Genomic DNA, 25,190 nt, shown 5'->3' on the forward strand with positions numbered 1-25,190 from the left:
ACTCCAACAGCTGAAGCAGTCACAACGGTCCCCATCACAGGGGTTGCTATGAATACGGGTGCAGGACATGCAGCACTCCTGCTGAGGGCCCCAGGAGCGCTCCAGTTGAGGGGGGCCTGAGTAACGACAAAGGTCTGAGACTGGGGGGCTTCCACTGTCCTCCCTTGTGACCTCACTTGGACCGTGAGGTTGCAAGCCCCAGGGGCACTGGGGCCACGGCCACCATTAGCCACCATAGGCGTCCTGGGGAAAGCTGGCAGCAGCAGGCTGCTGCCAGGAGGGAATGCTGGGGTGATGGGACGTGGCAGGTGCTGCTGCCAGGGTGGCCGGTGCTGGGCGCCAGGAATGGGTGGAGGGAAGGGCACTGCCGTGAAAGTAGACAAGGAGGCACCGGGGTTCATGGTCACATCCGTTCCCAGCACTGGAGATGCTGTTGAGGCAAAGGAAAGGAGTGAATGGAGGAGGAGAATGGGCAAGTGGGACTGAGGCTTTCTGTGGCATCAGAGTGTAAATCTCCACAGGTGAGGGACACTTGGACAAGGGAAACTGTGCAGCGTGCAAAGGTCTTCAAGTGATTTTCATGCCCTGACCTCCAGTTGAGAATTATTCCACTGGTGACCCCGCGCCCATCCACCAAGGTCCCTGACCCCTGTCTGCCGAGAAGAAATCACCTCAGCAAGCACTGACTTGGAGAGCCTCCCTAAGGCACCCCCTGGCACCTAAGCCTCACAGGCTGTCTCCCAAGATCTGGAACTGTGTGGACATCTGCTCTGTGAGAAATGCCCCTCAGCCGGCGTACTAGCAGGTAGGGACCTTCTCCAAGGTAAGTTCTAGGCACCCAAAAGCCCTTTGTGGACAGGTATTGTGTAAAATATTAGGGCCCCACCTCCTCCTCAGTCCTCCTTTTCCTGATCCTCAGTATAAATCCCCTCTTTCTTTCCTAGCCTCACAAAACAAAACAAAATGCTGGAAAATATCACTCTAATGGAATCCTGATACAAACCCATAACACCTGCCCAGAATGCACCTGCATCTCAGAACAACCCACAGCAGACACGTAACATGGGCCAGGTCCTGCCACCCCCTCCCCAGTACCCAGAGTCACTGTCATCACTCAGGGGTTTTGTTCCTAAGAGGCGGGGGTGGGGGGAGTGGTGTGTGAGAAGTAGGCGCGTGTCCCTTAGATTCTGTCATTTCACAGCCAGTGATGGCTGCAGAGGATTAGACAAGGGCCAGGGAATTGTCATGTTACATTGGTCATGGGAGTACAGACCGCCTGTGGTCCTTCCCCCTCCAGCTCCCAATAACGGAAAGACAATCTGAGAAGCAGGCAGAAGCCAGTTGCCATGGCGATCAAGTTGTCTGGATCACATCCTTGTTCATGAGAACAAGGTACACACCACGGTGCACCTAATTAACCAGAACAGGTGTCATAGGACGTTTAATAATAACACAGAAGATCGTCTTCCTGCCCCTGGGCTACACTCCTTCCCCCTTTAAAAGAGGAAGCAGCCTTCACAGACATTCCACCCGAAACAACCCCACTCCACATCTGTCCCCTGTCCATGAAGGAGTGACAGGAAATATGAACAAACTCTTCCTCTCAAGGCAGCCTGAGGGTCCACCATGAGATACTGGACGAGGTGAAGTAGGTCTGATGTACTGCGATTCCACAAAAGGAAGAACAATTCAGAGCAACTCAGGAACCTGAGCCCTCTTTTGGCTGAAGTTACACGGTTGCCCATCCCCTGTTGAATCCAAAGCAACAGTTGCCTGAACTGAGAAGTGAGCTTTGGGCTGGGAGGAGTGGACGAGGTGTGGGCTGCGGCAGTTAGAGTAACCTCCTGCCTAGCTCTCGGAGAGGGCACTTCACTGCAGGTGTGGCCACACACAGCCCCACTGAATAGTTTTCTCACCAAGACCATCTCTCCCCACGGCCCCCTTAGATACAGTATGCTCCTGTTCAAATCCCTTAGAAAGATATGGTGAGGCAAGCTTCAGGTGCCTCAGGAACACAAGACACGTCTAGGCTTTCCTCATGACCCTCCCTGTGTCACCACCAGGACATCACACACATCCTTACACACACGTTTCAAAGTGGCTTGTCTCCCTTCTAGAAAGAATCAACCTGCCTGCTGCCATCCTTTCTCCATAGCCAGGGCAATTCCTCTTGATCCGCCTCCAATGACCCCTCCTCCCCAGTGCAGTCTCAGGTTTCTTCAGGCTCCCCAGTCTCCCCAGGTGAAATGTCCTCGTGTGTCCAGTGCTCTCTTCTCCCTCTACTTCAGTCCAACTGTGTGCCCACCGTGAAGTGTCACGTGTGAACCCAAAGGATGTGAGGGATGGCAGGGTCTCTGAGGACACACCCCCAGCCTATAGGCTTACCTCCTTCTGAAGCCATCCTGCAGGCTTGGGCACGGACTACTGCTGCCTGGTAGCCTCAATGAGAAAAGTCAAGACCAGGACCCAGAGAGTGACCTGCTTCAACAGACGCTCAGGATCCAACTGAAGGAGGGGCAGGTTTGAGTCATAACAGTAGAATGTGGCTGAAACATTCTGCAGTGGGGGAGGGGCAGAGGGCACGTGGGTCTGGGTAGGGTGGGGGTGGGGAGACATTCCACGAGGGCTCTGGCAGGTAGGCAAGAACCGGAAGTTCCTTCCACCTCACACAGTGGCAACACAATTGGCATGTGCCTCTTTACGCAGTTTATAGACTGTTTTTGATTCACGGCACCGAGGTTGGACTTGATGTTCCCTTCCTTTCACTTCTTTTTCCATCAACCTAGTTTTGTGTCCCTCAACACACTCTGCTTCCTACCTGGCTCTTGACTTACTTCAACAGAGACTAGACTTTCTGAACAAAATTCAGAACTGTTAGTCTGATAAACACTTGGGTATTTATGGCCACATGGAACTGAGTATTTGAAATTAGGATTGTCTCAGCAGATCCAGTGTCTTTGACTGCTGTATGTACATCACTCCTAAGGGAGTGGTCCTTGTGCTCCAACCAACATCCAGCAGGACCAGCCTTACTAATGATCCTTTGTGCTGGAAAGCCCCCGTCCATCAAAAAACCGTCATGCAGCCCCCATGTCCAAGACCAGAATTCACTAAATGTCTTTCTCATAGTATTCCATGGTTGTAAAAGATTGAGTTTTTTACCTTTTAAATGATTTTAGTATAATATTTTAAGCGAGCAACACCTTCTCATGGTTCAAAATTAAATTGTGCAAAATGGAATATGCAGTGGCGAGTCCTCCTCCCACCTCTTTCCCCTGTCAACCCAATCCTCTTTCCCGGAGGAAACCAGTGTTATCTCTTTCACTAAAATCTTCCCAGAGATACGTCATGCAACTAAAAACGAAGGCAATCTGTTTTCATTTTTTAAAATTCCTTCATTTTTTTTCTAGATGAAAATTCATATATGTTCCAATATATCTGAGGATATTTCCAATGATTGTCTTTGTACGGGTATCGTGGCTCCTCTGTTTCTGCACTAGATTCCTAGAACAAGACTTTCTAGTCTCTTAAATTTCAAAGCACCTGAAAGAATAGGGTGGCTCGATCTAGTAAAGAAAAGTAACAAATGCCTAACTGAATTTGACTTTTGAATTTCACATAAACAATGAATTCATTTTTAGTACAACTTTGTCCCATGCAACATTTTGGACATAGTTTTACTGCAAAGTCTTTCCCTGTTTATCTGAAATTTACATTTAACTCGAAATCTGTATTTTATCTGGCAACACTACCAAAAAATCAGAACATACTAAGCTATTATCAGTTACTCATCCTTATGAGAAAGAGAACTTGGAGGGATGAGACTCAAGTGTGCACCTTGGCTCCAACAGAAAACCCAACCGTAAACATACACAAAATCTGCAGGCTCTTTGGATGAAATGGATTTGGAAGAGCCATCATATAGCACTGGACATCTTGGCTTAGTAGGGGTAAGGACAGAAGTAAGGAACAAGAAGGCAGAAAATCTTCTTCTCTTTCCTTATGTTAAAGGGACTAAACATCCTAGAGCCCTGGTTTTTCTAGGTGTTAAAAGTCCACTACCCATGAGATGGATGTGCACCTTGACACAATGCCAAGAGTTTATCCACCAGTGTCCAATCCCCATTCAGACAAGCCCACTTCCATCTAAATCCTAGCCTGCAAGCCCTGCTTACAAGTGTGTTAATTTCCTGTCTGCATTACATACACTTGTTCTTTACGATCTAGGCTCATCGTTGCGTATGGCCCCATCTGCATGGGAATCATGGTAGCATTCCTTTTGCAAAACTTGTTTGATTATTATTTTCATATTGAGAATCCATGTCAGTCAGTTTACCACTATCAAAATGATATGAAAGAGTATTCGTGTTTTGTGTTGTGAGAAGAGAGGACTGTTAGGAAACTTGTCAAGGGAGATGAAGGCTGAAAACCTCAGAGGATGGCAACCAAATCTCTTGGGAGACGAGATTCTCTCACTGCTGTAGCTGCAGTAGAACTCCAACTGATTGTGGGGTGTTGGGGAAGGAAACAGAGGTTTCGAAGGACTGTTCCACAGTGTGAAAAAGACTCCTGTTGGTGTTTAAGAAGTTCCTTGCCCCTTGTCAGGAAAAACTGACTCAGAAGAAGATGAGAAGATAAGGTGAGAATATTTCAAGCAACATCATGGTGAAACTTTATATCTAAAGAAACTTTAGACATAAAGTTTCTAAATGAACTTTATATCTAAAGAAACTCCTGTCGGGGACTGAAAAAAATAAACAGTTTGGGAATATCGCTCAGTACTGGAGCTTTTACAATGAAGGAGAACTCATATGATTTTCAACCAATAACTTCATACTAGAGGGATGGTGAGGCAAAATATTGTACCCAGGCACTCGAGAAAGGCAGGCTTCCTTGTTGCTTCCTCCCTTTGTTCAGTCATTCAACCAATTATTTACAAGATTCTCACTCATAATTCTGATACAGTATTTGAAGGACTCTTCTCAAGGCCACTGATACAAAAATTGCACTGTGCAAAAATTAGCCAGTCCCAATTCTGCAATCACTTTTGTAATACTTCAAAATCCTACACCCCAGGGACAGAGATAATCAAATTAGCCCAAATGCAATTTGGGTAGAGCAGTCATTGAAGGGAGTATCTAAAAGTCCTTTGGATCATGATCTCTGACTATTCCTGCACAGAGGCTGCGGGCAGGCATTGACTACTGAGAAAAAACAACTCTGGACATGCATCACAAGCCTCAGAAGACAGTTCATCTTCCACTCAATCACGAAACATTAAAGAAACGAAGAGATACCATGTTTGTGTCTTGTGGAGTTTTCAAGTCTGGGCACTTGGGAGGCGCTTAGTGCTGTTAGATGTGAGGGGTCTTCAGAGGCATCCTGTTGAGTGAGAAATGCTCTAATCTTGCAATTGACCAGAAAGAGCATCTGATGATTGAAGTTTCTTTGGGAAGTATTACAAAGTCAGGTCAGTAAGTTGATCCCGCTACTATTTTTGTTGTTGTTGTTGTTTTTAATGCCAACTGAAAGTCTGCAAGATATTACAAAAAAGGAGGGAGGGAAAGTAAATTTGTTCCCATACTACCTGCTGTGTTGAAATTGGCCCAGATTGTCCACTCTCTCTCAAAGTTATTTAAAAAAAAAAAAAAACGTACAAAGGAAACACCTGTGAATCAACATTTATTGAAAAACCTCCATGTATTAAATACACTGAGAAAAAATATTCTAGTAGAGTAAATGCGTTTGGAAAAACTCTAGGAACGGAGTCAGGAGACAGTATCTTAAGAGTGTTTCCCAGGTCTGAATTCTTTGCTAGAATTGTTCTTTAACGGAAACTTCAGGCTTGCCAGGAGAAAGGACCTACTGTTTTTTGAAAGGCATAAACAAGAACCAAGGAACTGCAGTCCAAAGGGCATGAAAGCACTTGCCCCAATTTGAGGCTACTGTGCTTAGAGCGGAGCTCTCCAGAACTCTTTGTAGCTAAGTGCATGGGTTTCACGTGTGCAATAGAAAAATCACAAGTGCACATCTCACAAGAGCTGGTTTTAAGAAGAGACCAGCACAAAAGTTCCCAGCGAGGAGCGTCGCCAGAGACGCTCCGCAGCGTGCCTGACACTCCACCGCTCTCCTCTCTGGCAGAGAGCTGCAGGACCAGATGCCCGCGTGCCCCGCGCCTGCACGCCTGCGCACGCCCACTGGGGCGGGGCTCTCGGGCACGCGGACCGCCGTCCTCCAACAGCTCCTGGCGTCTGTTGGGGCAGTTGGCTCGGCTCCGGAAGACAGGAGCGCATGCGCGAGCGCGGAGGGTGGGGCCCCAACGGCCGTCTGGCGGGGGTGGGGCCTGTCATGGCGGCCTCGAGAGTCAATTCCAGGAACCCTGAGGTAAGGGGTACGGGGACTTTTCACCCCTCAGGTGTCACTGCTCTGCGCTGGTGTTCACCCTGTGGGTTATTTGTGCCCTTGTCCGTGTAAGGAGACTCCCCACAATGTGGATTCACGCCCCCATAGAGCTCGATTCCCTTGAGGGGTTTACCCCAGGGTTATTGGCACCGCTGGGGAGCCGGCTGCATGAAGGGTTCAGTGATTGCGGGGCCTACAATGGGGGGTAAATAGTGTGTGTGAGCTATTAAACAGGTGCCCAGGTGCCGTTCTAGGCTGCGCGTCCTGAAGAGTACAAAAGCTAGAGGGACGTTCTTGCGAGTTGAAAACCGTCATCTGGTTCCAAAGGTGTAGCTCAGGTGATTGGAAAATGAGTGAAGATCGAAGGAACACACTCATGGTTTCGCTAGTGTCTTCCTTCTTATCATAAAAACATCAATCACCACTTATGTTCAAACTGCATTCTTTTGTCAGTGATGGGAGCAACTTTGCTGAATGTGGTAATAAACATGTATTTGTAGTCTGATGTCAAATCATGATTGATTTGCAAGCATAGATGGGGTCTGTACATATTTAATTGGTTGGTGGGAATCTGATATGTAGTCAAATGTGTGGGTTGGTTTTGTCTGTGGATGTTTGTGTCTGAAGGGAGGTCATGCCTGTGTTTTTGTGAGAGTGTGTAAGAGTGAGTGTTGTACTTGGAGGGTGTTGAGATGTGACGCAGGCATACTCAAGGAGTTGGTGGTTAGGTGTTTGTAATTAGGTGTTTGGGGAATATGTTTACATGTGTTTTTATCACCCATGAATTTGGGGATTTATGTGTTTCTAATGGTGGATTTGGAAGGATTATCTGCATATGCATAAGGGCAATGTCAGGAAAAGTAGTGGTGTATATTACTTTGGGTGTCCAGTCTGTTTATTTTGTATATTTGGGGAATGTAGGATGATCATTTGTGTATTCAGGGCATGTTGTATGGTTATGGGGTGTTTGTGTGTGTGCATTTTCAGGAGCCGTCTACTATATTTGGATGTGTAGAGGGCAAGTCAGTGACTATTTTCTGGGACTGGTGGATGTTGTATATGTAGGTATGTTGTGTTTGTATGATTCTGTATTCTGCAAGATGGCAGAGTTAATTCTGTGTGAGAGGTTGGGAATGTGGGGTTATGTATATGCCAGTAGTGTGGTACTGTATGTGTATTTGGAACAAAGGGCATATAGGATGATATTATTGCATATTTGCAGTGTTCTGGGTAATTGTGGTTGCATTTGGGACTTGTGGAGAGTTATGTGTTAAATGAGTTTGTGTGTGTATTCAAGGGGCATGGCCACTTGGAGGAATGTTTGCTGAGGCTGTGCATTTGTAATTTTCAGTAGGAGCCTCTGAAGCTTATGTATTTTGGGAAGTGAGTATATGTGTATCTGATAAAGAGGTGGGGTTCTATGTCTCTACAGGGAAGTTGGACAATTGCATTTCTATGTATTAGAAATATGTGATATGGGTATTTGTTAGTACTTGCATATGTGTGAGCTGGCTCCTAATAGCTAGGGATAATTTGATATATGGAAGTTGTTTCATAAATGGTTTGCTGGAGACACTTCCATGTATCTTACTTGTGTATTCTAATCTGTGTGTGTGTCCATCATCAGGTTCATGCATTATCAAAGATTGTTCATAAGGTATGGAGTTGTTAGGAGTATTCAAAGTGTATTTCTTTGGAGAATGCTAGGGTGTTTATACATGTGTTTGGTAGGAGTAAGAGGTGGTCTGTCTATATATTCGGGGTGAGGGTAGAAATATATATATATATAAACACCCCCACACACATATACAGTTTATATGTTGGGGTAGTGGTGGGGAGCTTGTATTCTGGAGAGGTAGCATAATGTATAGTGTTTGGGAGGGGATCTGTATGTTCAGGGCTTGGGAATATTTGCATGTGTGTGTCCATAGGTGTGTGAGAATTGTGTATGTATATTAGTAAGACTGCAGAGGTTGTCGGTGTTTTTCTGTTTTGAGTGTGTCTGAGCATTTGGGGGGTATACTCATGAGGAGTTTGTGGGTGTGTGTATTTGTGATTTGTGAGTATATCAGGAGGCTTAGAGTCCTCTATGTGTCTATTTCAAAATGTAATGCCTGAAGAATTTAGTGGTGTTGCCTGTTTGTGTGTTCTCAGTATTAGTGAGGTGGACTTATATGTACAGTTGACCCTTGAACAACACACGTTTGAACCACACGGGTCCACTTCTAGTGGATTTTTTTTCCAGTAAATACTACAGGACTACTACATGATCCATGGATGCAGAACCACTGCATGGAGGGTTGGCGCCCTAACCCCCAAGTTGTTCAAGGGTCAGCTGTATTTGATAAGAATAGGTTATTTGTGGCTGTGTGTGTTTTTGAGTTCCTGGGGCTTCTGGGGTATGTACTCTGGGGGATGTGAGAGTTTAGTTTGTGTGTTTGGAAACCAGTAGACGGTGTAGGTTATGTGTGTGTGCAGGAATCCTGGAGTATATGTATTTTAGGGCTGTGGGATTGCATATGGGTCTTTTTTGGGTTGCCCATGAGACAGTTGTGTACTTGGTGAGCCTGTGTGTTTAGGTACTCAGTGTGTACATCTGGATGGCATATTGGTTGCACATGTTTGTTTTCAGGCCCATGTTGTGTGTGTATATATAGTTGTGAGAGTGGAATGTGAATATTCAGGGTGAGTAAGGTTTTGTCTGTAAAAATTTAGGTAGTAAGAGGTAGTCTGTTTGTGTATTTATTCAGGGTGAGGGTAGAAATGTACGTGCGTGTTTAGGATATATATATATATATATGTATATGTACAAACATATGTGTATGTGGTATCCTTTTGGTTATATATCTGTGATGGGAGTTGAGGGTTCTACTTGGGGTGTAAGTGGATTGTGTGCACAAATTCATAGGAAAAGGTATGGGATGTGCTGGAACTGGTTCATACTATCCTGGGATAGTCAATGGTGCATATCTCTTCCCAGCTCTGTGTTCAGTGATGTCAGGTGGGTAGCTTGAAATTGGTCATGCTGGGAATATTTTTTTTAACATGTTTATTATAACAGATACAATTCACATCTGACTAGCTGTTTCCTCTTCCCTCCCAACCATGTTCATTGGGCCATTTCCTTATATTTGAGCCATCAATGTACTTTCAGCACACATGCCCAGCAGTACTTTTAAGTCCATTCTTACAGGGTGCAAATGGATTTCAATAATTTACACAAACAAGTGGGTTATGCTCAATCACTGCAGTTTTAAGCTACTGTACACAGGAATGAAAAGGTTATAGAAAAGTGCCATAGCAACAGTGCCTTAAGAAAGGAGGAAAAGAGGAGCCTTAAAAAATGGATAAAATCAGATCAAGGATTTCAGAGGGAAATGGAACACACGGGAAATGAAAAACATTTCTCTGCAAAAGAAATGGAGAAGCACTGCTCTTGATCAGGTGCAAGTGTGGAAACGGTTGTTTCATGGTATTTTGTACACTGCCCATATGGTTCAAAATTGTATCCTTAGACACAGATCGCCTGGCATTTGCACTGAATTTTTTGAAAATGCAAGATTTCTGAATGATAAATTAACCCCCCAAATTTTTCTTTAAAAAAGCTAATTTTGCAGACAGGTTTACATGTAAAAGGCTAGGTATTTAGCCACCTCAGCATTGATTAGTTTTGGATGTCTAAGCTCTGTTACACATGGCTTCCCATGGCTTCACTCTACAAAACATATTTACAACGTGAAGAGTACATCTACAAGAAATCTACATTTCAAGGGTTTTACAAATCAATCTTGTATCTTTCCCCTGAATTGAATCTCACAGACCCCCACCCCTTGTCATTTCCTTTGCCCAGCTTAAGGGTCCAAAGTCTACTTAAATGCAGCTCAAAAATGTTAAGACTGGGCAACAGATTTACAGTTCTGTTCTCAACACCATGTGCAATTATTCACATCTTCACAGCATGAAGGAATTCTGGTTTTTTAGCTTTTCGAGTTCCTTAATTTGTTGTCTCAAAAATAGTATCCTTTGCTCTCGCAAAGTTGCTTAAATTTCACATACTCGGACTAAAGATCTTAAATTTTTTCATTCAGTACAAATTTCTGACATATGAACGCTTCCCATGTTATGGGCTTCCTCTGGCAATCTCGATGCCTGCTTCTCTGCATGATCTGCAGGCCATCCTTGAACATGTTTGATGAGATTTTCATTGAAGTGTGCTGCTAGCGTAGGTGTTAATGAACACGTAGGACGGGCAGATGAATTCTGTGGTACAACTGTTGCATTTGATGCGTTACTACTAGAAGTATGATTTGGACCAGGTGACGGACTTCTCTGGCTATTTGAGCGCTGAAGACTTTGAGGAGAGACAGGTTCATGACCTTGCTGCTTGTCAGCAGTTACAGGCTGCTGTGTGGCTGATTGTGAAACTGGTCCTTGCTTAACTACCGGAGTACTAACCTTTGGCTGTGATGCAACAGGAGGAGTACTAGCCAAAGGCTTGACAGGGACTGCGTTCGTCTGAGGTGTGCTTATTCTCGGAGACACGTACGATCTCGGGGATGATGCGTCAGACGTCAAAGACATCGGAGACTGATTAGACGGCTGGGCTTGTGTAGAGAGCTGAGCAGCTTGAGAAATCAGAGAAGTTATGTTGAAAGCAGATGGTCCAGCAGTAAGAAACTTATGAATTGTAGACTGCAATGAGGCTTGGGTCACAGCTGCTGTAAGAACTTCATTTATCTTGGATATGTCCACATTAGAATTATTGAGTTGCAGCGTGGCTTGCAAAGCAGGAAGCAACTGTCTGAGCAGATTTGGGTCCTGCAGTAATGGAGGTATTGGTGACTGTGGGACAGGAGAGACAGGCATTGCTGAAGCAGAGGCTGGAGGGGCAGGCGTGGGGTTCAGTCCAGAGGCAGAAGACGTGAAAGGAGTTGTGCAAGAGTGTGACACCGATTTGTCGCCTGATGTAGATTCTTTTCTTTCTGTCTTCTGTGCAGGGACAGAAGATGTGGGTGTAGGCAGTTTTGAGAGAGCAGATGCTCCGTTAGCATCGAATGATCTCTTTGGCTGGTGATCAGACTGCGGCGTGAATGGACTACAAGGCACAGAGCCTGGGGCAGCAGCTGGAGGGACCACTGGTTTGATGGGGTACTGGGCTGGCGCAGAGCTACTCTGAGTCTCTGCTCTTGGCAGTCTGTAGTCTCTGTCATTGTGTCTGCTTGTCTGAGACAAAATATTCTGTGGGAGCAAACTACTGGCATCACTGGAATGCTTGTCTTCCATTCCACTGGCAAACCCACTAGTGGCTGTTGCTTGCATCACCTCTCTTCTGTAATCCCTATCTTTTGGGAAGCTATTAACTGCCATCTTGTTTGCTTCTTTTTGTCTCTGTTCTCTTTCAAGCCACTCTTTTGGTTTTTCCCACTGTGAAACTTCTGTTCGACAATTGTAGTAGTATTTCTTCCCAGAGGAGCTAATATGCTCAGACCAGTCATCGGCAGAATCATAAGGTGCATCTGAAGTTTTGCTTGGATTATTGCTTGGATTAGAAGAATGTGAATTTGAACTATGAAGAGCACTGTGGTTGTGTGAATTTTCTTGGGGAGAGTAACTGGTCCCACCATCCCTCTCTCTAACTCTGTGCATATGCACATTTTTGGCCTTACTGTGACCTGTGCTGTCACTGTATTTGTTTTCAGGACTATCAGATCTCCGCAACATTTTATTTGGTGGTGAAGGATCTGCGGCGTCTCGCATTTTTTCATGTCTGTGATCACCGCTACTGGGGTGACTCTTCGATGAATACTTAAGTGCCTGGTAGGCTGCGCGTCCCCCCGCCGGTCGTGACAGCCATCACTGAGTCTCTGCTGTTTCCTCGCATACATTACCATCAATGCCCGGCCTGTGAGCGTGTGTCGGGGACGGGGAGCGGCCGCGGAGCCGGGCGGCGGGCGGGCGCGCAGGCGGCGGGCGGCGCAGGGCCCGGCGCGCCCTCGGCGACGCTCAGCACCTCCCCGTCACTGGTGCCGGCGCTCCCGGGCCATCCCCTCCTTCCGCACCACGCTCACGCTCGGCTCGGCTCGGCTCGGCTCAGGCCGGGCAGCGGCGAACCGGGGGAGGGGGCACCAAGACGCGTCCGGCTCGGCCCCGCGCGCAGCGACTGCCTCCTCCACCTTCGCCTCCTCCCGCTCCGCCGCCGCCTCGCCTCCTCCCCCCGCCGCCGCCGCCGGGTCCTCCTCCTCCTCCGCCGCCTCGTCCTCCTCCCATGCTGGGAATATTTATACCACGTAGATAGCACAGGTGAAGTCTTTCCCACCTTTCTCGGAGAGTTTTTTAGCACTTACCAGCACACCACTGATGTGCGTGTTTGGATGTATGTATGTATGAAGCAAGAATATTTGGGCATCGGTGGGTACGTATGGGACACCCATGTGAATTGTGAGTGGGGCATCTGGGGCTATGGGACCCTGTATATGTGCATTGACCCTGGTAATCGTGAATCATTGCATTGCTCCTATCAGGTTGGTCTGTTCTTTAGGGCCAAAGAATCCCCATAAATGTTGTTGATTCCCAGTAGAAATCATGCAGATGGATACAGGGGTGTCTGTACCTTAGGCAGGTGGACACTCCTTCAGCATTTGTGTGGTCCTAGCATCTGGGTCCCTAGAAGGGGGGGCCTGGTGGACAGATGGCCATGCAGAGCAGAACCTTCACAGGTGTGTTGTTGGCGTGACAGGCAGCAGTCAGAAAGTCACGGGGCTTCCTGGATAGGAGGTCAGATGACCAAGGGCTCTCCCAGGAAAATACCCTGAGAATCAGTTGGACAGCTACAGGCGTTACTGGCTCTTCTGGGGCACAGCTGACGTGCAAGGACACCCTCCACATGGGGTCCAGAGCCACGTGTCCCTGAGCGCAACGGCCCCAGGGTGGTGGGAACTGTTGCATATCAGGCTGGTCAACTGTATCACTAGGTCTCAACCAACCTGTCTCCATGGAAACCTAAGTCCTCAGGGATAGGCAGGACCTCTAGGGATCAGTGAGCTGACAAGGACAGAGGTGAGGAGGCTTTGTCCCTGAGGGAGAGTTGGGGACTGAGACCTGGAGAGCCTGGGGAGTCCCACTCTGAGGAGATATGGCTCTGATGTTCCCAAACCCTTTAGACATGTTCTCTGTTCTTTTCTGAAGGCTCATGATGCTTCTAGCAGTGGGAAGCTTATCTCAGTTTCATGTTTCTCTGATAGGATGAACTGACCCTTTTATTCACTATTCCACATCGAGCTGCAAACCCATCAGATGGAACCACGTGATCATTGTGGCCACCAGCTGACCCCACAGCCACCTTGTGCCTCCCTTGGACCCACCCAGGAATTTCTGAGCCTTCTTTATGGTGAGTCTTGTGGCCTTTTCTCCCTCATTGTGAATCCTCCTGCCAATAAAACATGCTGTGAATGTTAACAAAAGGAAACCCCAACTAGAATTGGAGTCTGGAAGGCCCGTAGAGGGAGCTCTCATGCCGTGTCACTCATCATCAATTACCCCAACAGGAAGAGGTCATTCACTGACCCCAAACAGGAAGTGCAACCACTTTACTACCCCAGCTGGAGGAGGGAAGACTTCCTTCCTGGCCAGCAACAAGAAATAGAAAATAGAAATAGCTAATAGAATATTCCGCAGTTTAGCCAATGAGAAGCCACTGTCACCTGAAGTTTCACTTTCCTCCAGTGAACTTTCATTTTTTCCCTTGATGATGACTTTCTTTCCTTGTCCCACCCTCTTTACTTTAAAAGCCTTCTGGGACTTTCCTGGTGGTCCAGGGGCTAAGACTCTGCTCTTCCAATGCACGGGGCATCGGTTCGATCCGTGGTCGGGGAACTAAGATTTCCACATGCCATGTGGCGTGGCCAAAAAACAAAAAGCCTTCCATGTTGTGTAACCCGTTGGAGTATCTCCCTTTCTATCAGATGAGATGCTGCCTGATTCATGAATCGTTTAATAAAGCCAATTTATTCAAACTTCAAAGTAAATCTTCAAATTTACTCAGTTAAATTTTGTTTTTTAATACATTGGTGGCATTCAGAGGTGGCCACTAACAGTTGAATATGTATCCCTCCAGAAATGTTCTGTATAAAAATATGTATGTGCACTTTTCTAAAATCCACTCTTATGATTCCTCTTGCTAACAGGATGATTTTATGATTAAATGCTTATCTTTTTAAAAAGAAAAAGATAAATATATTGGTGGCAGTGATGGGATCTGAAGCAAATTTCTGATAACATTTGGGACAAGGAGAAACAGGTGTGGTGCCCACAACTGCTTTGAGTTCACTGTCTTTCTTGCCATCCCTGAAGGTTGTTGGTAAGCTCCTCTTGGTTTGAGCTCCATTCTCTTTGATGGAGTTTGTGCTCGCAATCTAATTGGCTTTCCTTTACAGGGCAGGTCAGTTTGGCTGGTAGAGGATTCTCCCTGAGGCCAAACCCCTAGCCTTTCAGATGGAAATTCCCAGGACACAGTAACATCTCTTGGTTATTGCCAGTATATTTTTGAGTGGTAAACCCTAGCCCCTAATTTTGTTCCCTGGATTCCACATTGGGCACTGCTGGCAGTGTAATCTGCACTTCCCCATCTGTTTGGCATCAGCCCTCAGTTTCCATGCTTGGAACTGTTGGTGGCGGCTATAGTTCTCCATTTTGTTAGGCATCAGTTTGCAGTCCCCATTCCTTGGGATTTGCTGGTTGGATCTTTTTCCTCAGTCCAGGGATCCCTGGGAATTGGTGGTGGTGCATACCAGGCCTTCTTTTGGCCAGGACATAGTAACATCTCTTTGTTACTGCTGATATATTAAGGCGCAGTTCTTTTGTGTGTTCTTTTGGGTTGACAAAGGCTAGCTAAGGAAATGAGATCCTTTATCACCAAAGAGTTGAGAATGCCAGCTTCTGGCACACCTGCTTATTTTATATTTGAGAACTATGGTCCTGGAGGCTGTAGATATTTAGAAAGATGGCAAAATTATACTAATATTGATCTAGAATTACAATGGTCATTGTGGGGAATGTTCCAGTTAGACAAGATTGTTCATTTGAGGAAAACACTGGAGAGCAAGGGTTCCCAAATTGGACAGGGAGAATGAGATGCCTGCTTTATTTGGTATGTAAAAGTTTACAGAAGGTTTCAAGATTCCAACATAGCTTCGTTTAGAGCTATGTTGGAACAGAAAGCTAATGAAAAATTACAGAGACAAAAGGTACCTGAAACAAAAGACCATAGGACGGATGTGACTGCAGATTTAACTCCTACTGTTCCCCCCTTTCCTTTTTCACCTGAGTACTCTTGTTTTACTCATTTTCTGTCTGAAATACTCTTTCTATTCCCAAGAGAATATTTAACAATTGCCATTTAAAGTCAAACTAGCTGAGGTTGCAGGTGAGCCCCCTCAGGTGTCCTTTACCCCTTGGTCAAAGACTGAACTGAGAGCTATAGTCAAAGAATTCTCTAAACCTAGGGAGGAACTCCCAACATTTTTTGAAGAATTTAGAGTCACTGTCACGGCCTATGTCCCCAAACTGCTAGATCTTTATCCGCTTGTACACATGTTGGTAGGACTGGGGGAAGCCCCAGAATGGACGCGGGAAGCAAAATGACATAATCCCTAGGATGATATTCAAGATCCTCAACCTAAAAAGGCTTGCAGAATAACAACTAACCTTTTATAAGCTATTCCTAAAATCTTCCCTGCTCACACTTGGTCTATTATTAATTGGCCTAATAATGATTGGTCTATTATTCACTCATACAAACAAAAGAGGGGTGAATCTGTGGAAGACTTTAGAGCCAGTTTGTAGGCTCTCTTTTTACAGCATTTGGGGTTGCAAGCAATAAAAAGGCCACTCAGCCTACTTTAACTGCCCTCTTTGTAAATGGATTATCTTCTGAGATTAGTGGATTGATAAAAGGGCAGAAAATAGGCTGGGAGGCTGTAGGCCTGACTGAACTCCTGACTATAGCTGAGCATTTTGAAAGGACCTTGGAGCAAGATCACAAACAGAAATCCACCAAGCTCATAGCCTTACAGTTACAACAGCTCTAAGGCAAGAGACACAAAATAACACCTAGGCCTCCCCCATTACAACCTCCTAGGGGTCCATGATCAATTCGATGACCCAAAGTTGATGTTTCATTTGTAATCAGTGAGGACACTGGACAAAAAGGTGTCCTCAAAGGTGCTATGCAAACTCTTCACAAATGCTCTCATATCTGTCTCAAAGGGAGGGCCCCCCCATGACCCTCTCCCCTAGTTGGCAGAACTCCAGAGGTTCTCTGGTAAACTATTACCAGCAATTACCTGAAACAGCCCAGAGGAAAATAGAATGAAAATTGATGAAAAACTGCCAAATTTTAGTTGATACTGGAGCTATGCTTTCTACTTTAAACCCCACTCTCATATTTTACTTTGAAATCTGCATTAAACCCTAACCCTAACTGTAAACATAATTACCTAACCCTTTAACACCCTATCCCTAGCCCTAACCAGAGCTGTGCTTTCTACTCTAAAGCCCACCCTCAAAGAACAATAGGTCCCTCTGAGTCAAGAGGATGTTTCCATAGTGGGAGTACCTAATAAAGTTCAGAGAGAATTTTTATCTCAACCAAGATTCCTTTTTGCTATGCAATATAGCCCCAGTTAATCTATTCGGTAGAGATCTCTTTTCTAACTTAAAAGGGCCAGTACATTTTGCCTCCAGTGGCGATCTCACTTTAAACTTTCCTGATCAACCTGAATCTGATTATTTATGTTCCTTACAATCTGTCCTGGACATAAAAGAGGAAGTTCAGCAAAAGTTCTCTAATTTGGTGGAGATGCCTGCAAATTTGGGGGCTACTTCTGACAGTGTTAACATCAGAAGAATAAAAAAATGCAAACCTATACAGATTCAGATAGATGTAGCTAAACCTCTCCCTAGGTTTCCTCAACAACTATTAAAGCCTGCGGTCATACAAGGTCTCACACCTATTGTAGAAAACTTAATTTCCCGGGAGGTAGTCATTCCTGTACTCGTCCCTGCAGCATGCCAATCTTGCCTGGTTGGAAACCTGGCAGGATGGCGATTTGTCCAGGACTTGGGAGCTGTTAATAAAAATAGTTATTCCCTGTTTTCCTGTTGTTCCAAACCTAGCCACCCTTCTGTCACAAGTTTCAACTGACTTGGAATGGTGTACTGTTGGAGACCTTTGTTCACCTTTCTTCAGCATCCCGGAGACCCAACAGCCGATATCTATCTGCCTTTACTTGGAACAATCAACAATATACCTGCACTTTTATGCCTCAAGGGTTCACTGGGACCCCTTCTTTTTTCTCCCAAGTACCTCACCAAGATTTAAGTACCCTCTAGTTCCCTGAGAAATCAACCTTTTTACCATATGGAGATAACCTCCTGCTGTACTCAGCTACTGTAAAGATTCCATAAGGCATGCATAAAAGATTCCATTGATTTGCTGCAACAGTTAGCTGAGAAAGAACACAAAGGAAAAATTACAATTATCTCTAGACTCTGTTCATTACCTAGGACATAATCTAAGCACTGAAGGAATTCAGCTATCTCCAGGGAGAATTAGGCTGATACAGGAACTTCCTAGACTCACAACTAAGTGCTACCATTGTGGATTTCTAGGTTTAGCTGGTTATTGCAAGCTCTGGGTTCCAAATTTTTCTCTGTTACCTCTTCTACTCTATGAACTTATTAAAGATTTAGTCCCTGAATCCTTTGCTTGGGAAGATAAACATAAGCAGGCTTTTATAAGGCTAAAACAAGCACTGCAAGAGCTGCCTGCCTTAGGGTTACCCAAATGATCAGGTTCAGGTTGATCCGGAAACTTTAAGGTGAGATCTCCACTGGAGGCAAAATATATTAGCCCTTTTAAGTTAGCAAAGAGATCTCTAACTAATAGATTAACTTTAGGTTATTCAAAACCTTTTACTTGATTTGTGCATGAATGGCACAATCAGGCCCCGCGGAACTATGTGAGCATGGTAGTAAACATAGGCCTTTTGCCTATTATAGCATGCACCTTGAGTCAGTTGCTTATGCCTATCTCAGTTATCTTAAGGTTATAGCCACAACTGCAAATTTAGTGGAAGCCTTGGCAGATTTGACTCTAGAAAATGAAGTTTATTTGCAAACTCCACACATTGTCCACAGTCTTCTTAACTCTGAATTGACAACGTTTCACTACAAGTGTCACTAGATTCACTTCCTGTGAAATCCTGCTTTCAGCACCTAATCTTTATCTTAAACTTTACAACGTTCTCAATCCTGCTACACTACTACCTCTGTCTCACAAAGGTGAGGACCATGACTGCAAGGTAACAGTGTCCCATGGGAATTCCCTGGTAGGCCATTGCTTAGGACTCCGAGCTTCCACTGCAGGGAGCGCGGGTTCGATCTCTGGTCGAGGAACTAAGATCCCACAAGCCACGTGGCGCAGCCCAAAACAAAAACAAACACAAAACACAAAAACAAAACAAACAGAAAACAATGTCCCATTTTGTGACACCGTGTCCTGAGTAAAGATGTTACCAAGTCCAAGCTTGCTGTGCTTGCCGCACGACAGGCCAATAAGTTGGAGATGAGGTGTTGAGGCAAGGAATATGACTTTCTTCGGAAAGCCAGCAGACCGAGAAGATGGCGGACTAAAGTCTCAAAATAACCATCTTATCGGGGTTTGGATGCCAGTTTCTTTTATAGCACAGAGATGGGGAGGAGATGAGGAGGTAAAGTAAAAGGGCCATAAGTTTTGCGAATATCCTCTGGAATGGCCAGCCTCAGGGAGGGGATGTGTTAATTTCTTCTTAATTGCAGCCATCCACAGGTGGACAGAGTCCGTGTGTTTCCCTGAACAAAGGCACTTTGGTTTAACATTCAGGCAGAGGAACAGGGTTCCCCGAGGCAGGCCATTATGTACAGACAGTATCCCTTTAGTGAACAAAAGCAGCGGAAGGCAAAGGTTAAAGTCAAAGAAACAGATCCAACGTGTAGTCAGATTTGGCTCCTCCCTGTTCCAATTCCCTACTGTCAATGTCCATTCCACAGTTTTGTGGAAAAGGGGGTGACGGCCCTTCTAATTGCTTCGTCAGATGGAACTTTCCGGGAGTGTCCACCATCGGTGCCAGTGTTCCAAACGTTGTTTTTTTTTGTTGTTGTTGTTCCTCTCTGGAAAGTGTCTCCTTTACACCTGTAGCCTTAAAAAAATATTCTCAGCCTAAAAGTTGAGAGTTACGATCTATTTGCCGGGAATTTTGAGAGCTTCAAGCCTGGAAAGCAGCATCTCAAGTTAAGGAATTTAGCAGTTTTCTATGTGTGGGAAGATGCAAGAGTCTGGGCTCACTGAAATCATTCATTTGATATGTACCTCAGCTACCCGGGGCCTGTATCCTATATTCTCATATCCTGAGTTTCGTCAGGGCTCACCGGCTCACGTTGGAGGGCTGCAATCGCTAATGACTGATGTGTCAGGCAATATTCCATTTCTCAGATCCTCTCCTCTTGGTCAGGATTTTGACCAATATTTGGGAGACATTTCAGGATCAAATTTTGTCCCACGGTGCTGGGAGGCTTATCCCAGGTCAGGGGAGAATTCTTGATATGCCACTCCAGGTGCTAGTTTTTGGACTAGGCCCTATTGATAATTAAAGATCCTCTGGATCCTCTATCTAATTATGACCCAGGAGACATTTTCCCTTGTTGCTTCCTCCCATACCTAGAAACACACTATTACAATTATTTTATGTTATAAATGTGATCTATTTCCTCAAGATGTTTAGCCATAGAAGTATTGTTGGAGGCCTGGTTACATACTGGGTACTGTAAGAGACACCAATCTTATAAAATAGACAGGATATAAGTAATGCAGCTAGTAACGTTAACAAAGACACAGTGCAGCAGGGAGACACAAAGAGCAAACAATCTGGAAACAAAGAACAATGATCAGTATAACTACTTGTAATCCAATTGCAATAGCGAGCGACCAGAGGTACCATAACTGAGTTAGTGAGCCATCTGCTGTTTCAGTGTACCAGCAGTGCATACTTAGACATGCACGGCTTAATCTTTGAGACAAGCATACGCTACTGGCAGGATCAACCAGGTAGAGAGAAAAAGATAAATGTTTCAATTCTGCTTACAAGGGTATAATTTAACAAATTACTGTAAGTCATAATTAGTTTAAGGGGAGACTTTTGCTTACACCTGGAAAACACAGATTTAAAACAGTCATTTTTCAGATAGAAACCATAAAAATTATAACCATAGTCACCAGTTTACCCAGTTATGTGCAACTAATCGTTTTTGTTAACAGCTTTATGAAGCCATCAGGTTTCCCATTAGAATTCTTCAAGATCTTACCCAGTTCACCTTTATGGTCTGAAAACCAGAAACTTGTATTTATCTGAAGGTCCCTTCTATAAATCTTCTTGAAGAGGAAGCATTTTTGCAAAAGCATCAGAGTGAAACCATAACTGTGTACAATGACGAAAGACTTAAAAGGCACTTTTTTTTGGGGGGGGGTGTAATTCAGATTTTATTGCTTATTATGTCATTCCATACAACTTTAGGTAAACACGTTGAGAAAATATACTGGGAGTATTAAACAGATGATGGCAATATTGATGAAAATGTTCAAGTGTTTTACATAAGGTAGTTAAGAGGCACCGCTGCCACCATCACCCCCCCCACCCCGGAAATTTGTACATTTTGTATAAAAAGAGTAAAAATAGTTCATTGGCATTTAACTAGCATTATTCCTTGTAATCTATGAACCACGATATGCCTGAATAATTTCAGAATCTTCAGAGCAAAACAAAGCATTTTTTTCCAATAGCAGACATAGCAGTTTCAGTTTCTTTAAAAAACAAGCAAACAAATCAGCACAACAAAAACTATACACACAACCCCAAAACAAAAAAGTTGGCATATTCCAGTGGTCCGGAATTTTGACGTTTCTATCGCATTAATTCAAGAAATAAAATGTGATTCAGCATTTTAAAATGAGACAAGCTTCTTCACCATAGTTATACTTACTTTATAATTGAATCGATTTAACTGAAGCCAATGTTAACCCAGCAAAAACCATGAATATAATCAAACTGCTCTTTTGATAAAGAAACTCCTTTAAAAGTTAACTATTCTTTAAAAACTCAGACCCGAGCTGCACAGGTGTAATTGAGGAACCAACAACTGACTCTTCCAGAAACCACAGCAGCAGTTCTAAGTGTTTTTGAAGCTGGGGAGTATATACAGAATCACTGTAAACGGCACATACACATCAGTAACTTCCTGCTAAAACAGCATTTGAAAGACTTCTATGTCTATTTTTACAAAGATGAGTGGGCTGAGACATACATTTGGCTACTTGAAAAGAAACAAAGAGAAGGCACGTTTAAATCTGATTACGATGCAATTGACAAAGTAAGGTGGTTACTGCGGTGACATGCAACACTTTCCGATAATAAAGAGAATTCTGACTGGTAACATTTTACCAGGACATACCAAATTTTAGGAACTACATATAATCTGTAGAATACCTGTATCATTTGGCATACAATGTAACCTAAGAAGATTTATTGCTTATTTGACAGCACTTCCCGTGTAATTCAACATACCAAGTCAACTGAATTAGTTAATATCTCTCTTTGGGATGTTTCAGGGGCCCTTTGAAGCACCCCAAAGTTAGCTAGAGCTCCAAGGAACTTCATTATAATTTGATTTGGGAAGTTTTGTCCGAAAAATAAGAAAAGGGTTTAAAACAGTCAGATAGGATCACATGTCACTGTGAAACAATAGTTATTCAGTTAGCCAAAGTAACAATAAAAGATTTCAAAGGCAAGTACAGAACAGATCTCTTAAAAGGTAGAAAAACTTAAAATCTGGTATCAAAGGCAGTCCAAAATCTTAAGAAACCTTGTCTTCTTAACAGAGAGAAAAGCGAAATTCAAGTTTTGCACCAGCTTACTTTTAAAATTTATTGACTCAATTAAACTTATTTTAAACTTAGTCAATCCTGACCACGTACAGAACTCTTTTTTTCAGGGTCCACTTTCCATAAACCTTCTGTCACTTATTTTAGCACAATTCTGACTTTCAAGTGGTCAAATATCTGGAGAGACTAATTTTAGATAGACCTTCCTAAAAGATAAGTTTTTTTTTTTTTTAATTTTTATTTATTTATTTATTATTTTTGGCTGTGTTGGGTCTTCGTTTCTGTGCAAGGGCTTTCTCTATTTGCGGCGAGTGGGGGCCACTCTTCATCGCGGTGCGCGGGCCTCTCACTGTCGCGGCCTCTCTTGTTGCGGAGCACAGGCTCCAGACGCGCAGGCTCAGTAGGTGTGGCTCACGGGTCTAGTTGCTCCGCGGCATGTGGGATCTTCCCAGACCAGGGCTCGAACCCGTGTCCCCTGCATTGGCAGGCAGATTCTCAACCACTGCACCACCAGGGAAGGCCAAGATAAGTATTTTTAAAAGTTCACCTAAAGCTCTTATTTCATTTGCATATTCTTTCCTTAAAAGTTTCTTCACATCAGGTTATTTCCTTGCTGACAAATTTGCAATAGATATAACAAGATTTTATTTAGCTTATATTAAACCTAGGCACAATAAAAGTATTATACTTAATGTTGATGACTCTAACAGCATGTCTATATTAATTAGATCAACAAACGAACGTTAGTACCAGGTCTTAATTAATACTGAATATTTCCCAGTTCACATGAACCTGAAGCTCATTTAGCTCAACTTCTCTTGTATTTAGAATAGTTTGGTTTGTAAGTGCTCACTTTTCTTTAAGCCAATTAAATAGAGTTCATCCACAAATCAACCTCAGCAATGTTATCCAAAGACAAAGACACATACGAGGACACAAACATACAGAGACGTCATAGTTGTCATTTCCAAATTTCAGCAGGGAGTCAGGTACAGCCACGTGAAACCCCTCCGTTTACAAAAAGAGGTTGGATTCAAATTAGGTTTCTGACAGATGGAAAAAATCAAACTCACTTGTCTAGATGGCTGAATTTTTACAGAAAAGACACTTAGGTTTTTTATTTATCCTTGATAAGTCAAGTTCTAAATTACTTTACCCTCTTTTAAAAAGATGCATTTTAAAAAGATGACAGAGATGAGGGTTCCGGAGAAGACCAGAAAGGATGTTTGCATCTCAAAGATACAGGCAAGTTTTTCCTAGGATGACTTTGTTTCCCCTTTGTTTAATATTTACAAGCCTCTTAAGATAAACAGGGAGGGTTTGGGGAGTGGTATCTATTGGAGAGTCAATCAACTCGTTCCCCACTGTCAAAGTTCCCTGGGGCTCCTGTGGGGAAATTAGAATCGGACGCCTCAAGTCCAAGGGCGTCGCCAGGCCTCTTATAGGTTGTCAGCACAAGGGAAATTGCCCTGCTGTGGAAGTGGCTCCCGGTCCAAATTGGGTGGCCTGTGGAGTCTTAGATGGTGATACTAAATCCGGTTCCTGTGCTCTGGGGGTTAACACAGAAACTTCTATTTGTTCCCCGTGGGTAGGGGAAACAGGAGGTGGTGAATATGATGGCGGCATGGGGGGAGGATGGGCAGTTGGAACAACTGCAGGTTCAGCTTGCTGTTTTGCAAAACACTTGTAACTGCCAGATCCTATAAAAGTTGAGTGAGCCATTCAGGGGCTACCGCCCTTCTGATCCTATATTTTGGGTCCGCACCCTATTACAATAGTATATCATGTGTTTCTTAGTCATAGGCTCAGGGCTACGTTTCACCCATTTATCTAATATAGGCCCCAAAGGGCTCTCCTTCAGGGTAGATGGAGTATTTCCCATTGTGTACACCAAAACGCAAAAGACGCAAGCAAACTCTGGCATCAGTGCACACCAAACCAAGACCAAAACCAACGAACCAGTTCCCAAATCGCTTCTGAGGGGGTGTAGTGGTGTAGGGAGCAGCCGTCTGGTCCAGAAGCCCACAGGCAGCTAGGAGGAGCTGTGTTAGTCCAAAGGGACACATAGTCCATTCTCAGCCCAGAAGGAGCAGCCAGGGGGAACCAGTGGGAGGGCTTGACTAATTGACCTTTGTGCCTGCTATAAAGCTTATTGTTTAGCTCTTCGCCAGTAAAATATGGAGGGTTTGTACGTGGCTGCATAAATGGGTCTACGAATGATGGACAAGTGTGGTATTTGTTGCCTCCGAAGTGTGAAGAGACCTAAGTAAGACGAGTTGGGCTTGCTATAGTGTGTTGGGGGGCTGAATAGTTAACAGCTGAGGTTTAGCTGCAAGAGGAATTTCCTGGCTTTTAGAGGATCAGTTAATGCCCAGAAATGTAATAGTTGTGGAGAGCCCTTGAATTTTCTGTGGGGCAGTAGCCCACCTGGATGTTATAGATGGGTCACCAACCATGTTAGGGCCTCGTGCACCAATCTCCTGAGGGGCTCTGGATTAGAACATCAGTATACTGCCAGACGGTGCAAGGGGACACCAGGTCTTGCCAGCAAAGACTGTGGGAAATAGCTGGGCTGTTAAGATAGCCAGTAGGCAGACAGGTTAAAACACACTGGGTGCCTTCTGAAGTAAAAGTAGACTGCAGCTGGGACTTCTCAATAACTGGTACTGAATAGAACATAATAGCTAGATTGTCACAGCAAAGTAATTCCCTGGAGCCCTTTGGATATCCTTAATTAACTGGACAGTGTTGGAAATGGGAGCCTTAATAGTGGGGATCAGCATTGATATTTCAGTAGTTGCTTATAAGGCACCACTCA

At 44.4% G+C, this 25,190-nt stretch overlaps 1 pseudogene across 1 annotated transcript; it reads right to left on the minus strand.

The window, feature by feature from the left end:
* Positions 1 to 9,436: 9,436 nt before the first annotated feature.
* LOC309664403 (WW domain-containing adapter protein with coiled-coil pseudogene) lies at positions 9,437 to 12,599 on the minus strand (annotated as a pseudogene). Its single transcript has one exon. The product of its transcript is annotated as a WW domain-containing adapter protein with coiled-coil pseudogene (transcript).
* Positions 12,600 to 25,190: the final 12,591 nt, after the last annotated feature.

This window comes from Balaenoptera physalus, assembly GCF_965194825.1.
Source record: "Balaenoptera physalus genome assembly, chromosome: 7".
NCBI lineage: Eukaryota > Metazoa > Chordata > Mammalia > Artiodactyla > Balaenopteridae > Balaenoptera > Balaenoptera physalus.